This window comes from Cavia porcellus, unplaced genomic scaffold (assembly GCF_034190915.1).
Source record: "Cavia porcellus strain 051 isolate PalLab524CR breed Dunkin Hartley unplaced genomic scaffold, mCavPor4.1 scaffold_3, whole genome shotgun sequence".
In the NCBI taxonomy this organism is placed as follows: Eukaryota; Metazoa; Chordata; class Mammalia; order Rodentia; family Caviidae; genus Cavia; species Cavia porcellus.
In genome coordinates this window covers 20,727,184-20,744,615 of record NW_026947486.1, presented here as the reverse complement: position 1 = coordinate 20,744,615, position 17,432 = coordinate 20,727,184, and the positions used below count along the sequence as shown (strand labels likewise).

Below are 17,432 nucleotides of genomic sequence, written 5' to 3'. Positions count from 1 at the left end.
ATTGGGCAGTTGGAGAGGAAGCCTTTTCCACCCCTGACCTCTTGCACTTGGTATGTGCCAGTGAAAATTCTTCCAGACTGCAGCCTCCTCAACGTTTGTAAAGGGAAGGAATAGGAAGAGGGAGCCTGTACACCACAAATCTATTCTGTGAGCCTAAACTCTGCTGCAGTCCTTGGATCCCTGGAGCTACATGGAAAGCTCTCAAAATAGCTGTTACCATGGTGGGCAAAGGCAGAAACCTGTAGGCTGGCTCTGTCAGACTGCTTCCCTCCATTTAACTCCTATACATCTGTTTTGTTTGATCTACAAGCCTCTCCTTTCAAATTGATTTTTTGTATCCGAATGTATGTTTCTCCCCTCCTTCCAAATACCTGTGTTTTTTGTTCATCTTCACTGAGTGTCTCAGACATGACTCCTCCTCTGCCATGATGGATCTTTTGGAAGTTTTGGGGCTGTTTGTTTGTTTGTTTGTTTGGGGAGTCTTGACACACTTCACTCTGTGCTCTCTTGGTCTTTAATGTTTGTGTCAGGAAGTGTGCTGTAATCCTCATGAGTTTACCTTCATAAGTCATTTATTGGTTTTCTCTCATGACTTTTAAAGTCCCATGTTTTTGTTGAGCATCTGGGATTTTGACTATAATGTGTCATGAGGAGCCATTTTTTTCACTGTAGTTACTTGATGCTCTGTAGTCCTTGATTACTTGCATATTGAATCTTTTCCTCATATTTGGACATTTTTCTACTGTGACTCTCTAAACAGATTTTTTTATTCCATGTATCCTGACTTCCAATTTCTCTCCCAGTTGCCCTTAAGATAGTTTTCTTAGCATCATCTAGTAGCTGTTGAATGAATTTTTCTTGCTCCCTTATCTTTTTTTAAGATTTCTCTAAGTAATTTACCATGTATTTTTTTGTCTTTGATTTCTGATACCATCTTCACCTTGATCATTTTTTCTGTTTATAAATTCTATAGAATTCTTTATCTCTGGGATATCTGTGTGGCACATTTTTATTGAGCTACCCTTTTGGTAAATTTGTTGTTCATGTTTTGAATCCTTTGTTCAGCTCTTCCAACTTTTTATGTTTCTCCCATAACTGCATTGGTTAGTTTGTACAACAGTTCCACTATCTTTTGGGTTATGTCTTCTTTGAGCTCACTGAGTTTCTTTACTTCTTCTTTATTTCTTATAGCTTGACTGTCTGGTGTCTGCTTTCCTCTCCATAGGCAAAGCTTGGGTCTGCTTTGGGAGAATTGAGTCTTGGGGAGCATTTTGTTGCATTGTTTATTCATGTCCCTTTTTTCATGCCAAATATAGGTCAAATATAGTGAAGAGAGTTTATTGTTGATGAGGAACTCTTTAGTTAGATTCGGTTTTCCAATGATGTGTTCTTGGCTTTATTATTCTAGAGGTATAGTATACCACTTCAGCCTATTCAATTTAATTAGGCTGAATCTTGTCACTTCACACACATGTTATAGCATTCACCCAGATCTTCTGCACAGCTTCCTCTGTGTTGGTGCCACAGTCTGATTTCAAGCAGCCAAGCAGAATTTCACTGTGGTTCAGACAATGGCTTTCCCAAAGCTTGAGGGCTTGTGCTTCCTCCAAACACATGTCCTGGTTGTAAGATGTGCTCTGAACATGTCCTCTTGCAGGTCTCCATGTATACAATTGCCCTAATTGATTTAGGAGGTAAATATTGAAGTCATATCTGTGTCTTTCCTCCACAGGCTTTCCTAGCCTAATATACTGGCAAAAAAGCCATCAATGAGGTACTGTTCTTCATCTCTGTGCCTGCAGATACCTGTCCCAGCCACACCTGCAGAACTTAGTGCCATTCCCAGGCTAACTCAAGAGTCCACCTTTGCCAGTGTGGGGCAGTGATTGATACCTCACACCATCTCAGCCCTGTCAAATTTCCAAGAAACAGTAGGAGAACACCCACTCTGTCCTGGCTCTGTCAAGTCAGCCTCTGACCTGGACATCAGTGACTCTCCTCTCACAGATCTCTCCTAGTGGACTCTGCTCTGAGTATGTGTTACAGAACTGGTTTCCCTGCCCTCCTCAGCAGTCTCCAGTTAGGAAGCTCTGAGAGCCTCCAATGAGAACATACCAGGAATCATGGGTAGGATGCTGAATGTTCATCATATAGCATTCCTGTTGTGTATGGGGGCAATAGGTGAAATTTTTTTTTCAGTGTCAGGCAAACCTTCTCTCTCTCCACAGTTCCACAGCCCACTGCCCTGGCACACTAATTTTTTATAAGATGTAGGTGCATCCCACTGGTCACTGGCATTGCAACACAATTGTTATTTAGGTGGACACATGGGCACATGGCAATTTGTTCTGTCCCTTTCTACTTCCAGCTTCTCTGAATCCCTGGGTTGGCTGATTCCCACTTCACTGACCTAGTGGGAAGGATAAAGAGATTATGAGTATATTCAATCAGCCAGGCCATCACTGAAGGGCTGGTTTCCTCCCTCAGTCTGATTTGCTCCCAATAAGTCACGTACCCTGGGCCTGATTGGGGGAGGGAGGTACTGTGATCAAGGAGTGAGTTTCCCCTCACGTACCCATTAAACTCTGTTTTTTAGTTCAGATGAATTTTCTTTTCATTAACCCTACTAAATCAGACTTTATCTTTCTCTTTCATCTCAGGGTATCTGCTTTTATCCAACCAATTCAGAGACATTCATCTTTGCTGTCGCCCCTAGGCAGCTATCTTCTCTTTCGATGATATATCTTGAAAAAGTTTGTCACCACAGTCTCATTTCCTGTTCTCTCATCCCTACTCTAGTTTAGCTTTCACCCATATTACTCACAACATTTTTTTCCAAGGGCTCTGTTCAAACCTTTTCAAAAAGAGCACCATGTGGTTTCCTTGTAATTTAATGTGGGACATATCCCTTCCTAGATTTGAGAACACTTGTTGGGAAGGAAGAAGGGAGGGGTAAAGTGACCTTCCTCCTGCAGTGCCTCAAGCCCCTATCATTGGTCTATACATAGAGCAAGTGCTTATAAAGTCTGGCTACTAGAGGTAGAGAGTAGCGGACTGGAGAGAGGAACAGAAACATTAAGGTAGGACTATGAGGCCAAATAAAAATAACTTCTCCCTGTCTTAAATTTGGCCCTTTAATTTCAGTGTATGTTAATCTAATCATAGGAATTTTCTGTTGGATTCTAATCATAACAAATCATCAGGCAAACCCAAATTGAAGAATATTCTACCAAATGACCTGGCCACTATTCTTCACAAGTGTCAAGATCATGAGGAACAAGCTAAAGACCAAAGAACTGTCATAGACACAGGAGACTAAGGAGACATGACATGATTTACAATGACAAATGCAATGCATAGTCCTGAAATCTAAATAAATTTTGTAGTTTGGTTAATACTATTGTTGTCAAGATTACTGCCTTATGTTGTATAAATGTTCTGTAGTTATATAAGATAAAGGGAAGCTGGGTGAAAGATATACAGTCACTGTACTATTTTCACAGTCTTTGTATAAGTCTAAAATTATTTCAAATAAAAAATTTTAAAAAGAGGAGCCTGAAGCATACTGCCCCCAGTATTGATGAGACCCCTTTCCCTCCAGACCTTCTCTTTTCTGCCAGCTGCTCAGTTCCTCTGAGAACTCAACAGCGACTCTCAGAGGCCTCTAGCTGCAGTAACAGCAAATCAGTTCAATGATGTGAAGAAATGAGCTATTTAGATCAACATTTTCCAAATCATTGAAACAAACCATTTTGGAAAGCATTATTTCTAGAAGCATTCACTTCTTTGCATCTTATGCAAAGTAAAGAAAGCATTTCTTAATTCTTCATGATCCATAGTGTTAGTACGAACACCTGCTTTTTATTCTATTATATAAATAAAAAAGCTCTTCAGCTGGTCCATGGAGAGAGATGATTGTCATACTGAGTATTTTGGTTCAGCTCTGTGCTACTTCACTCTCTTCTCTTCCCCTGTTTGACTGCCTTTATAGTCCTTCAGAGGAAGAAGGGGGAACATCAGATAGGTGGCTTTGAGGAACAATGGAGCTGGGAGTCTAGTGTCTCAAAGCATCCTTGCAAATCAATGAAGCACAAGTCTTTCCCACCACTGTCTGGGTTTTCTGAGGTGATATTGTTGTTATCAATATCATCACTGTCAACATCACTATTCTTGGTAATGACTAAGGTCCAACCTTCACAGTACATATTTTCACCCAAGAGAAGCAGTGACTCACATAACGGCACCAAGAACCAAGAGAGGCTGATAAAGTGAGTACCAGTTATCATCAGTAAGGCATCCTGGCATGTTGTATGTTGCTGAAATTCAACACTGAGGACAGGTTTTCACCAGGCATTGTAATTCCTGCAGACTGTCTCCTTGGGACCCTGTGATACCACATGCAATCCTTCTCTGCCATATTCTCTTCTTAGAACTGGCAAATGTATTTTTCTCAAAAAACTAGACCTGAATACTCATTCTTGAGGGTCACTTCTAGCTCTAACATTCTAGAAATCATATATTTTCTCTTTTATATGTATTTATCCAGTCCTATCAAAGAGTAATTATCACTACCACATGGTGCAGACCTCAACTTTATAACTCAAGCACAATGCTTTCTTTTTGAAGTAAGTTTTCCCAGATCTTGCAGGTCACACCTTGAAGAGCTGTTGGTTGAAAGTGTCAGTGAAGATCAACAGCATAAATGGTTCCTTGCACGCTAGACCACTGGACACGCCTCTTATGGAATCAAATATGACATGTCCTCCCCAGGGAACTTCCCCAAGAGAAGGGGAATTGATGCCACCCAAGGAGCCCGAGAGAGAAATGTAACCAAGCTGCAGATTTTGAAGCAATGTTTGAAGAACTCACATGATTGTTTTCCTTTCCTTTATGAAAATCTTGACATATTGGCATGATTCCATGTTTAAATACTGCTTTGTTTCTCTGGTGTGAGAAACCAAAAGCTTAAGTAAGGGTCAAATGTGTAACCGAAAGCCAAATGAAGAAACAGAAATCTCACCAGATATGCTCCTCAAGTCTATGTGCAGCTGAGGCCTCTGGGGAACTCCAGAGAGACAAGGGCAAGCAGGACTTCAACAGATAAATGTACTAAGGTCAGGCTTGAAACAGAATCCCAGACCCTCAACCACTATCAGATACCAAGTCCAAGTTGCTTGGGGCCACACTTCTCACCACAGGTAGGCCAACTAAACTCTGCTGCCCTGGGCACAGTACCACATTACTAGACCACTTCCATAAAGCCTTGAGGTCAAAGGATAGAGTGCCAAAGGTATGGGGTTTTAACACAGATAGATCTGAGTTTGCATTTAACTCCACGTATGAGCTGTTGCACAATATGCAAGTTACTGGACAGCTCTGTGCGTCAGTCACCTCATTAAAATGAAGATGATATTTTCCTTCTGCCACAAGATTATTGGAAAGATTTAAGATAATGCATGCAAAGCTCCTGATAACAGGGCTCAGGACATGGTAGTCATAGCAACCAATAAATGGTAGCTGTTTTTCCTCTGTTCCATCTGAAAAAAGCAAAATATAAAAGGTCACATATTGTATGATTCCATTTACACAAAATGTCCAGAGTAGGTAAATGCTTAGAGACAGAAATTAGATTAGTGGTTGCCAAGGCCTGGGGAGGAGAGGCAATGGAAAGTGACTGCTAATGGATACAAGGTTTCTCTTTGGGGTGATGAAAATGTTCTAAAATTAGATGATGGCAATGGCTGTGCAACATAATAGACATACTAAAAATCACCAGATTGAGCAGTTTAAATGAGTAAATTTTATGTTAAGTGAATTAGACCTTAATCAAATTTTTAAAAATAAATTATCTGTTCCTCCATTTATAAATATAAAAAGAAATGGACATTTCTAAAATGTGGTTAACAGTAATAAATACCCCATAAGGTTTGTGTAAAAATTTAATGAGTTGATTTTTAAAAAATATTTAAACTAATAGTGGCATACTATAAAAGTTTAAAAATGTTGCCCATAACATTTACTTCTGTTATTGTTATTATAATAATCATCATTTTCATTACAGATAACATAGTAGATCAGTGGGGTATAAATCAGTAGAGCTGCTTGAAAATCTGACTTCACATATACCAGTATATATTATTATGGTTGACTGTATAGCCACTGGATTCAGACTGTGTTGATAAAAATCCTGACTCCAATATTTTTGTGATTTTAGGCACATTATCAACACTTTCTTGAGATTATTCATCTGTTAATGGGGGTAACAATTGTCCATTCCTAATGGACTGCCTTGAAAATTGGAGGATGTGCCTATGAGGATGTTCTTTGGTTTCAGGTTTCAGAAACCTGGCTCAATTTGCCTTAAAACATATAGATGGGGGGGGGGAGAAAATAAATGGGAAAATTTAATACAAACGTTAGGACTTGTGTCTAGATGTCCCCCCAAAAGCATTGGGTGCTCATAGGTGAACTTTTTCAGAGTTGGCTGGAATTGGAGTGTGTGATGCTGGGATCAAGGGTAATTAGTCCACCAATTGATTTGGCATAGTTCTGCATAGTAATAAGGGTGAACCACTCTGGATGTGAGTGCTATCGCCCCTAAAGATGAATAGTTGGATAAGATATAAGGGGAAGAAAGAGGGTCATCACTTTTCACTTGTAGCCTGCTTCCATGATGACTTCTGCCTTCTGCCTGCCATGAATTGTTCTCCTCTGTGATGCCCTCTGCCAAGCCACTCTGCCTTGGAGCCAGCCCATTATGGACTGAAACTTCTACAAACTGTGAGACAAAGTAAACCTTTCCTCCTTTAACTCTGGTGTTGGGTATTTTGACTCAGCGATGCTAAAAGTAATTAAAACACCAAATCAAAAAAGTAAAGAAGAAAACAGAGGAGAGGCAGGGAGGGAGGGAGAGGGAGAGAGAGAGAGTTAGCCAACATTACTTTGAAGATACTTCTCAGAGACTTCTCTGCCCAAATTTTCCTCCTGAGTTTTACAATTATTTCCATTAGTAATGTGAACGTCTTCAAACTCTTTTGGTAATAAATAAGCATTGAGTAAACAAAATATACTGCTTATATGCTATTATCTTTGCTCTCCAGGAGTATAGATCTCATTGAAGAAACTGCAAAATACTAAGTAACATTTCTTCCCAGTCAGTGACATCACTCTGAAAAGTATTGTGAACTGGCCAGTCCATTGCCAACATATGCCCTAAAATGATAGGATTCATTAAACTAATACAACAGGAAGCCAGAAAAAAAACTTGGAAGAAGGAAAATTCCATCACCAATTGCTCTGTGTCTCTCACAAACATGCATGACTTCTAATTCCCCATCACCAAAATGGGAAATCAACACAATGCACTCTCTAAATGGTCTAAGTATGGGATTGCATTTTATCACCTACTTTTGACTAGAGAAGCAAAGATGAATTTATCCTTTTAAAATGCAGGCAGAGGCCTAGAGAATCATGAAGGCAGTACCCCCCAAGGGTAGACCAGCTACATTGAACAGAATTGAGCCTACTTTCCACAATTGTGGGGTTTTGGGTCTCTGTTTTTCTAGTTCTGAACATCGAACCCAAGAACTCACACATGTTAGGCAAGGGCTCTATTACTAATATACCCTGAACTCTGAAACAATGCATTTTACTACAGTGGAATATGAATTAGTGAATTTGTTTCTCTTTCCATCTTTCTGTCCTTCATAGCATGTCACTTCTATATACTGTATACAATCAGCCCTCTCTATCCGCAGGTTTCACATCTGCTAACTCAAACCACTGCAGATTGAAAATATTCAGAAAAATTGCATCTGTACTAAACATGTACAGACATTTTCTTGTTATATCATTTAAATGATACAACAAGTTTTCCATTTTATTGGGTATTATAAGTAATATAGAGGTGATTTAAAGAATATGGGAAGAACTGAGTGCAGTGACATACATATGTGGTCCCAGCTACTCAGGAGGCTAAGGCAGGAGCACACACACACACACACACACACACATACACACACGCATAATTATCTCTCAGCACCCATAAGGAGTTCATTCTGACTCCGGGCCAATACCAAAATCTGCAGATGCTGAAGTTCCTGATATAAAATGCAATGGCATTTGCATATAACTTATGCACACCATATCATATGCTTTTTTAGTGGTAGGGTTTCTCTGTGTTGTCTGTGCTGGTCGGAAAATTCTGGGATCAAATGACAGAATATTTCTTTGAGCACAAAAAAGTAAGTATTCTATTTCTGTGCCTATTTAGTTATTACATAGTCATCTAGCTTTTCATTAAACTCTTAGGATAAAGTTTTCAGTACTCATGTATCAGAAGTTTTTCTGGCCAGAGCAAAATTTTTGATAACTGCTTACATGGCCAAGGGAAAGCACCGCCTCTTATTCTGTCCTTCCCCTAGGTGACTGTGGTTGGGATCCCAAAGTCCTACCAGCTCCTATTTTTTCTTTCTTTCCTTCCTTCCTACCTTCCTTCTTTCCTTCCTTTCTTCCTTTCTTCCTTTTCTTCCTTTTTCCTTTCCTTCCTTCTTTCCTTCCTTGTTTTCTTCTTTCCTCCTTCCTTCTTTCCTTCCTCCCTTCCTTCTTTCTTTCCTTTCTTCCTTTCTTCTTAACCAAGTTCTATCTGACTAATAACAAGATAGGAGAGGCCAGCACTCAGGAGATTGAAGCAGAAGATGGTGCATTCAAGATCAAATTGGACACACAATGAAGCCCTATCTCAAAAAAAAAAGAGAGAAGAGGGAGAGGCCTTCCCTGTAGCATATTATGCAACTGGGGCAGCTTTTGTTTCCCTGGAAGTTCTACTCCCTGGAGCATCCACCCTATTCTGTACTGAATTTTGTATCCCTCAAATTTATATCAAAACCGTAGCTCTCAAAGGTCACTAGAGATAGGGCCTACAATGAGGTAATTGAGACTAAATGTGGTCATCACGGGGAGGATCTGATCTGAAGGCTTAGTGTCCTTTTAAAAAAGGACACCAAATTGGGCGTGGTAGAACATTGCTGTAATCCCAGCACTTGGGAGGCTGAGGCAGGAGGATCATTGCAACTTTGAGACCAGCCTGGGTTATAAAGTGAGCCCAAGGGCAGCTTGAACTATATAGTGAAACACTGACTCAAAAACGCAAAAAAAAAAAAAAAACAATGCCAGAGAGCTTTCATTCTCTTCCCACCACACAAATACATACACACATTACTACCAACACACTCATAAAGAGACCATGTGAGCACACAAGAGAAGGCAGCCATCTGCAAACCAGGAAGTGGGCCCTCACCAGAATCGAAATCAACTAGCACCTTGGTCTTGGACTTCCAGTCTCTAAAACTGTGAGAAAATAAATTTCTTTGCTTTAGTCCCCCAGTCTGTGGTACTGTTATGGCACCACTAGCAGACTAAGACACATTCTAACCCCTTTCTGCCACTTCCTTCTCTGAGTTCCCTCTATCACTATCCTGAAAATTTCTCTTTGGAGATTTACAGCTCTAAGACAAAGGCACATTTCCATCTCTCTTTGGCAGGAGTTTTCCTGAACTACCCTGAACTATATTAGATTATTTTATTTTTTTAAATTTTATTTAAAGAGAAAAATTAAAAAACAGAAAAAGTGTACAAGTAATACAAAATTTCAAAAAATAAACAGTAAGAAATCACTAGTTAATAGATTACATATTGTCACCTTAGAAATAGTTGTTCAAGTTACAAAATTAAAGCTTATAAAGTAGACAGTCGAACAGTAAGACTGCAAACTGTTCTATTCAATGATCCAACAAAAACTTAGTAATATGCTTATCTATCTTACACACTTAAATATACATGCAATTATATCTTTTAGAGCACTTTCTTTTCCTCTCTTTTGTACAATGACAATTACACATTTTGGGTTTTATTACTCCCACAGTTCTTATTACTTTTTTTTTTGAAGATAATAAAACCAAATGTGACAAAACAAGACAGAATCAGTCAAATCAAAAGGATGGACATAGTACATGATGTAAAAACAAAATACAAGGTGGTCAACAATGGTTGCTATAATGCTTCTTGCTACCTTAAAAAGAATTGCCAGGGCTGGAGATTTAGCTCAGTGACATAAGCGCCTGCCTTGCAAGCAGGCAGTCGTGAGTTCGATCCCCGGTACCAATAAAAAGGAAAAAAAAAAAGACAAAAAAAAAAAAAAGAATTGCCTATATCATCAGTTATAATAAAATTGAACAAAACAGTACAGAACAAAACCAATAAAACTGAAACATTTGAGACATTACAGGACTTCAAAAGAAGATAATAGTCAAACCAGAATGGGTATCATAGTGAATCTTATTGTCTTCAAAGTAGTTGCCTATAAACTCAAACTTGATACTATCAAGCAAAACAGAATAGAGTAAAATCAGTCAAAACAAGATAGTGAGAACAATACAGGGTTTCAAATCAAGTTAATAGGAAATCAAAATGGTTACTATAATATATCTGGCTAGTTTTTATTTATTTTTCCCTTAATTAAAAAAATAAAAATGAATAAATAATAAAAAAAGGAGTTTGAGATAAAAGAGGACATAACACACAACACAGGTCAGAACATAACAATTTAAGCAACATAGTGTTTAACAACAAGATATCTCGACATAACAATAGTTACCATAGTGGCTTTTTCCTTGAAATATTTGAGTATAACTTCGTATACTATAGCATTAAACATATCAAGGCAATGTAATTATTTTAAATTTACCACATTCTTTCAAATATTTTTATGACTCTTCTCCATACTTTGTCCCTTTGAACAAATACATTACTTATCTGGATGACAAAATTTCAACCTGCATTTGTATCTGCAAGCTGCAAGTACACATTCATTCTATACTCTGATATGAACACACACACACACATGCCCATTGATATCTATATCTATATCTATATCTATATCTATATCTATATCTATATACTAAAACTCCAAGGACATTCAGATTTCCTTGATTCTACAAAATTCAAAAATAAGCCTGAATTCCACTTCCTCAATCTTGTGCAAATACTTCTCTTCAATGAGATTTGAGAACCTAACGAAGGACTAGTTAAACCTACTCACACCTTATTTACCACTTATGAATTTAAAGGCACTACGTGGGAATTTGACCAGGATGACTATAGCTCAGAGTCCTATGTGAAAGCACAAGCTGAGAATTCTGCTCATTTTCCCTGCATTTAGACAGAAGCCCTACTGGTGAGCTCTTTTGAGAGTGATGGACAGAATCTAGTGTTACCTAAATGTCGCATGGACTCATACTATAAAGGAGGCCCTACAGAAGAGGAGGTTGGATTCACTGTCGAATTCCTAAGGTTCCACTCCCTCTTCCTCCAAGGAAACCTCAGTGTTGAGGCACAAAACTGGCTTCCAGGAAACAGGAAGTAACAAATGTCCCTTGCCTCTGTGGCACTGTTTCGCTGAGTAGCAGTGAGCTACTATGCCAGTGTCAGCAGCTCAGCTCTCTTATTGTTGGTTTCAGCTTCAGACCTTCACAGGCACAAATCACTGCTACTTACGCCCACTGTGCATTTTTGAACTTTAAACGCTTGATATTTCAAATGATTATTTTCCAGTGGTGAAGGGGATGATAAGCCACTGTCTGTGGGAGGCCCAGAAAAGCAGGGACCTTGGATTCCCTGTTGCAGACATACACTTATAGCCCTGCAGGCAAAGATGCAGATCTATCCATGAGCCAGCAGGACTTAGTTTTATTCATCTTCCTTCAGATACATATACTCAGGACTGCAACTTCTCCCTTGCATTTACATCTGTGAATTCTGGATGGGAAATCATAAATACCTACATCTAATTATGTATATTAAAGTGTAAGCTGGCAATGATTTTTTTATTTCCATTTCAATTGATAAACACAACCCATAAAAAGGGAACTAATGTTGATCTTATTTCATCAAAAGCAATTTCAAGAAATCTATTAGTCAAAGAAGAAAGATATCTGCTGTTGCTTAGCACCATGGTAATTAGTCATTTCTGTTTCTAGGGAAAGGCTATTATCACACTTGCTGTCATGCTTTGAGCTAGACCTTTCTGGAAGAACATTTACGGGGTCATGTGTTTATTCTGCAGAATTTGAGGAGGTACACAGCCCCTATGTAAGGCATTACATGCAACCTGAGCATTGGATGGGATCATCTATGTGCAGGTGCCAGCTCTGCCTGGAGTCAGGAAGAGACCAGATGGCTACTGGAAGGGTTCCTTCTTCTTCGTACACCAGATGGAAATGTATTAGCAAACATGCATGCTGCTTTTTTTGGACATGCCAATGCATGAACTACTGTTCTTTCTTCAGGTAGTATATGACTTTGCTATGGATACCCTAATAAATTACCTAAACTTGATGGCTTAAGAAAACAGATAGTAACCAGGGATTTATCTCAGTGTAGTAAGCACCTGCCTGGCAAGTGCAAGGTCATGAGGTCCAGCCCGTGTACCAAAAAGAAAACATATAGTTAGTTATACACTCATAATTCTGGAGGCCAGAAGTCCAAAATCAAGCTGCTGGCAGGGTCATGTGCCCTTTAAAGTTTCTTAAGAAAAATGTTTCCTTGCCTAATTCAGATTCTTGTATCTCAAAACATTTCCTGGCCTGAGGCAGCATCGCTCCAGTCCTTGCTTCCATCTTCCATCGCTTCTTTTTGGTGTCTCTGTCTCAAATGTCCCTCCCCTTTCTCTCACAAGGGCGTCCTTCACTGGATTTGATGCCCACTCTAGTTCCAGGATAATTCCAACTTAATTACCTCTGCAAAAACCCTATGTCCACGTAAAGTAACATCCAAAGGTACCAGGGGTCAGGAGTTGGAAATGTCTTTTGGAAAGACACAGTTCAACTCAGTATAGGAAGCACACTCAAGATTACCCTTGGAACACTGACTCATTACAAATTGCAGAGAGATCACTTTTCTTCATGCCTCAGGATGAGGAGTAAAGATAGAAACTTCAATGATCATGCTTTCAGGTTTTGTCTTAGAAGTGGGAAGAAAAGGAAATTTATAGACACTGTGGTCTGGGTATCATATTGGGCTGGAAATATTATACTTGCATTCAATTGTATAAACAGAGATTGCTGTTGCCAGACTAGAGACAAGGATCCTGAGGCTCAGAGTAACACACCCAGGGTCTTCCAGCAATTTCTGGGTTGGCTTAGGTTTGGAGACTGGGTGTATCTGACTATACACCTTGATATAGTGTGTGTATGAGAAAATGTAGATAGAAACAGAATAGATGGAAAAGATATGACAGCATTTGAGGAAACACAGGTCATTCCTTTCCTGAGATGCCCTGTCAGCTTATTAGCATCTGCTTTTTCTTTGCAAGAATAGACTCTTCAATTATAAATGCAGATGAATATTGAAACAACATTCCTTTGGAGGTGTAGTTCCTTTATTTATGTAAGATACTATTTCTAATCTGATTTCCTCTATAGTCTCATGGATTTATTCTTTATTTCACTTGCTATCTTTTCAGAAATTTCTGGTTTATGACTACTAATGTTCTCTATTTTTATGTCTCCTGTACTTATTCCTGATGGACTATACATTTGCATTTTGCTTTTTCATTTTTTCATTTTCACCTCTTGGATTAATATTTTGGTCTTTTCAATACCACTAGTCTCCTGTGATTCTTAGGGACCTACTGTGTGATTGATGTTTGTCCAATCAATGGGTCTCACACTGAAGAGGGGTCAGTCACCTGAGTTCCTCCTGTGGTGCCTGTTGGGTGACTTCTATACTCTTCCTAGGAGTAGCCTAAGAGTATTGATGTAAGTCAATGCTTATTTTCTACTGTCACTAAAGCTTCAGGTTGTTCCAGGCTACCAGATCTACTTCTTGTAGTGTACACCTCAAGTGGGACCCTACTATGTCACTGGGTGTCTCATAAACCCTTTTGATTTCCTCCATGTTGGGGGAGGCCTTGTTGACACTCTCCTCAATCCAGCTGGTATTCTGGAGGAAGGATTCACCCACACTGTTGCCAGACTCACCAAGGTTCTGTAGCTGGGAGGCAGTTCACTGGTGCTCCCATTTACCTACTGAGGTCCTCTATTTGAGGGAGAAACTCAACAAATGTCACAAATATGCTGAGGTCTTCTGCATGAGTGAGGAGTTGCTGAGTCTCCCACCACCCCACCAGGGTTCTGCAGGCAGTGGAAGTGTTCGCTAATTGTCTGTGGGCTGATGTGGACTTTTGGGTGGGGGGTAGGGTAACCAACAATCTCGCTGGTCTCCAAAGTTGTGGGGCAAGGAGAAGGTGAGACCAGTGATCCTGCTGGCCCCAAGGTCCATGGGGCAAGGATGGGAGGCATCATCAAATCCCAGTGGCCCTTAGGTTGGAGGAGTGAAAAGGGGGGTGAGGCCGAGGATTCCAGTTGTCCCAAGGTCAGAGGAGTGAGGAAGGGGTGAGGCCAATGATCCTGCCAGCCCCTAGGCTGGAGGGGTGAGGAAGGGGGCAAGGCCGACAATCCAGGCGGCCCCTAGGTCCTGTCTTTGTTTTATATTGACTGTTTATGCATACTTTTTATTTAGAAAGTCATATTTATCTTTAATGTTTGTTTCTAGTGAAACTTAATAAGTTCTGATTATTTGTTTTACTAATTCATGTTTATTTTATTTGTGAAAAATAACCTATAATTTTGGTGCTATAATTTATAAACATTCTTATCATAAATATATTAGATATAATTTTTATACTTCTCCAGAACTCAGTAATATTATTTTATGATACAAAACAAACATGTTTGGAACACTGAGATTGAAAAGCAAGGACATGCCAAAAGTCTGCAAAAGAAAAAAACTGAAAAAAGGAGAAATGACATATCAGAGAGAAAAATCTGTTATGAAATAAATGATAAAAGAGATGCCTACTTATTGCCAACTATTAATAATACAGAAATGATAGAACTTGGGCTGGGGATTTAGCTCAGTTAAATAAGCGCCTGCCTGGCAAGTGCAAGGATGTGAGTTCAATCCCCAGTAGAGTAAGCCTGGAACAACTTGAAGCTTTAGTGACAGTAGAAAATAAGCATTGACTTACATCGATACTCTTAGGCTACTCCTAAAAAGAGTAAAAAAAGACAAGAAAAAAAAAAGAAATGATAGAACTTGAAAGAAAAAAAGAAACTTTAAAAAAATTCCAGTAATGGTCTCTAGGTGGTATTGAAACATGTTGTCCAACATCTAACAAGCTACACTGTAATCAAAAAGTGAGGAAAGATCCTTGTCCAATGAGACATCCTCACTGGAAAGTCAGTGTCTCACTAGTCTCCTTGCAGGCTATCATCGTGCAAACTAAAGCAGTGTCCCAAGCACTTACAGGAAAGTGGTGGCCTCTTGAGCCCCCAAGAAGGTTCTGGGTTGCCCTGCCTCTATCACAAATTCCACACCACTTTCATCCTCAAGGAAAGCTGAAAATAAGTATTCAGGAAGGAACCCAGTTTGTGTACACTCAACTCTCAAGGGGCAAAATGGAATTGGAGAATTCTTCAGGCTTTCCCCTAAAAAGATTCTGAGTAAAAGAATGAAATTTCTAAGAGCCAGAAAGTAGTGGCTTAGGAAAACTGATGAGAAAAGCACATCCCTTACAGCCTGATTACAACAATAATGAAAAAGAATAGAATCTTCTTACTCATGTTTAAATAATGTTTCCTATTTGCACTGGTATTCTCGGATCTAAATTTGTGTAGATGTGTTTGTTCAATTAGTTTGTTGAATAAGCATTTAATTGAAAACACGAAGCTAAAATTTAGTTATTCAAAAAAAGCAGTTGTGATTGGAGAATTTATAAAATTATGATTATTTAGCTTAATACTGAATTCAATATAATATCATGTGTTTCTTTTACCTTTTAGTAAGCTTCTTATTCTTACTAAAATGAAATCATTGCACGATGTTCTAATTACTAATCTCCTGTATTTGATATTTGTTAGAGCTTTGTACAGATGCCGGTTTTACTGACATATGATTTGAAATAGTGCCATATTTTTTGCCTTCTATTTGCTTTAAAAAGCAAAGTTAGACTTTTGCTTTTTAAAAAAAATCACTATTAATTAAACTTAATCTTTATTATTCTTCAGGAAGGGAGCCAGAGGTATAATGTTGACAAAATTTGAACAGATATCTTCCTTTTAGATTAAGTTAATGACAATTTGGTCTTGAGGGTTTAAACAGATGGTAATCAAAGCTTTTGAAACAACCACAGCCAGAACCAGGCATGGTGGCACATACTTGTCATTTCAGCAATTGAAGGTTGAGGCAGGAGGATCATTGCAAGTTTGAGACCAGCCTGGGCTACAAAGTGATCTCAAGGCCAGTCTGAACTGCCGAGCAAGACCTTGTCTCAAAAAGAATTTAAAAACACAGCCAGGATTGGTGGCGCATGCTTGTAACCTTAGCACTCTGGAGGCTCGGGGGCCGGCCTGAATTACACAGTGAGACCTTGTCTCAAAAAGAAAAAAAACAAAGAAACAAAAAACAACCACAAAGCTGGGTGTTTTGGCAAACACAGCACTCTGGAGACAAAAGGATCACCACAAGTTTGGGGCCAGCCTGGGCTACATAAGCAAGTTCAAGAGCAGCCTGTTCTACATAGCAAGACCCTGTCTCAAAAAAAAAACCAAAAATAGATAAATAAATACTTAAAAATTAAAACAATAACAAAGCTCGGTGTGGTGGCACACACCTGTAATTGCAGCTACAAGAGTGGATGAGGCAAAAAGATTATAAATTCCAGCCCAGTCTGGGCAATTGAGTAAGACTCTGTGTCAAATTAGAAAGAAAGAAAGAAAGAAAGAAAGAAAGAAAGAAAGAAAGAAAGAAAGAAAGAAAGAAAGCAAAAAGAAAGCAAGCAAGCAAGAAAGAAAGAAAGAAAGAGAAAGGAAAGGAAAGAAAAGAAAACAAAAGAAAAGGGCTGAGCACGTGTAAGGATGTGAGTCCAATCCTCAGCACCAAAAGGTAAAATACTAGTATACAGTCAGAAATAGAGATTCTATGGAATACATAAAAAGAGTGACATTTTCCTTGGGTATGTATTTGGTTCAATTTCAAAAAATATTACCTTTTGAGCTTATACTTTTAAAGCAGAAACAAATAAAATATAGTAGGCAAACCATCCCATAAGCCCAGAGCTATATCTGAAATCTTGACATTCCCTGCATTTCTCAAGAAAACCAGCAGTATAGCTGAAGAAGCGCATGAAATACTAACTGATGGCTTGCTTTCTTATAACACTTTTTGCTTAGTGTCAAGCTGCTACTTTTCAAAATTAGCCATGTTTTAATAAGCATGTTTTAGTCTGGGGATATACTTAGTGACACAGCCAGTCTGGCAAGTATAAGGTTGTGAATTCAATCCCTGGTACCAGAAAAAAGAAAAATTCACATGTT

General features: G+C 38.9%; 1 protein-coding gene and 1 pseudogene across 1 annotated transcript in view; one reads left to right on the top strand and one right to left on the bottom strand.

The window, feature by feature from the left end:
- Positions 1 to 17,432, bottom strand: part of LOC134475427 (endogenous retrovirus group K member 5 Gag polyprotein-like) — a 134,302-nt gene that overhangs the window by 71,015 nt on the left and 45,855 nt on the right. The gene's annotated exons all lie outside the window — the stretch shown is intronic.
- LOC100720757 (PCNA-associated factor-like) lies at positions 14,347 to 15,665 on the top strand (annotated as a pseudogene).